Here is a 1,357-nt window from a genome sequence, read left to right as displayed (position 1 = left end):
TAGAATTGAGCATAGTTATGAGAATATCTAGGTATGATCATGTATATAGGCATCTTGTCCATGACAAGTAGACAGACTCCTGCCTGCATCTACTACTATTACTCCACACATCGACCGCTATCCAGCATGCATCTAGAGTATTAAGTTCATAAGAACGGAGTAACGCTTTAAGCAAGATGACATGATGTAGAGGGATAAACTCATGCAATATGATATAAACCCCATCTTTTTATCCTCGATGGCAACAATACAATACGCGTCGTTTCCCCTACTGTCACTGGGATCGAGCATCACAAGATTGAACCCAAAGCTAAGCACTTCTCCCATTGCAAGAAAGATCAATCTAGTAGGCCAAACCAAACTGATAATTCGAAGAGACTTGCAAAGATAACCAATCATAAATAAAAGAATTCATAGAAGATTCAAATATTGTTCATAGATAATCTTGATCATAAACCCACAATTCATCAGATCTCGACAAACACACCGCAAAAGAAGATTACATCGAATAGATCTCCAAGAGAATCGAGGAGAACTTTGTATTGAGATCCAAAGAGAGAGAAGAAGCCATCTATTTAATAACTATGGACCCGAAGGTCTGAGGTAAACTACTCACACATCATCGGAGAAGCTATGGTGTTGATGTAGAAGCCCTTCGTGATCAATGCCCCCTCCGGCGGAGTGTCGGAAAAGGCCCAAGGTGGAACTGCACAAAGGGAGATCTGTGCTCCAATCCTCATCATCGATATTGGCGCCATAACCTTCCTTTAGGTAAGAATGATATTCAATGCATGTGTTCATCTCTATTTTTTGAATGCCATGAGAAAATAATGCTGTGTTTTACTAGTACACTTGTACTCCCTCACTGACAAAACCAATTCTGAATTAGAAGGCCAATCATGTACTTGGTTTCACCAACTGGTGAGGAGAAAGAGAAACAGAGCATGAAGAGGAAGAAGAAGAAGAAGAATAAACAGTGCCAAGGCAATCTTGCTGAAGCCAGAGGCCTCAGTCGAGGCCATTCAAGGGCTCCGGCAACGACTACCTTACATGTGAGATGATCTTCCAGGGAGCCCTTCCACTTCTGCTGTCTCACTTAATTAATTAGGAGTACTTAAGTACCACTAATTTATTACTACCTAATTTTCCTGTTGGAGTTAAACAAATCTTTAGTAGGACCCTATGATGAATCATGTACGTGTGTATGTTTGTCTATGGAGGTGAATCATGTGGTGGAGCAGGGAGGGAATATTATGAGTGTCATGACATAATAGTGCTATTGTTTTGCATGTCAATTTATTGCCATTGGTTTAATGAGCCAATGTTTTTTGCGTATTGTCCATCATGAATTTGATGC

This window comes from Triticum dicoccoides, chromosome 4A (genome assembly GCF_002162155.2).
Source record: "Triticum dicoccoides isolate Atlit2015 ecotype Zavitan chromosome 4A, WEW_v2.0, whole genome shotgun sequence".
Taxonomy (NCBI): domain Eukaryota; kingdom Viridiplantae; phylum Streptophyta; class Magnoliopsida; order Poales; family Poaceae; genus Triticum; species Triticum dicoccoides.
Note: the sequence above shows the minus strand (reverse complement) of the source record.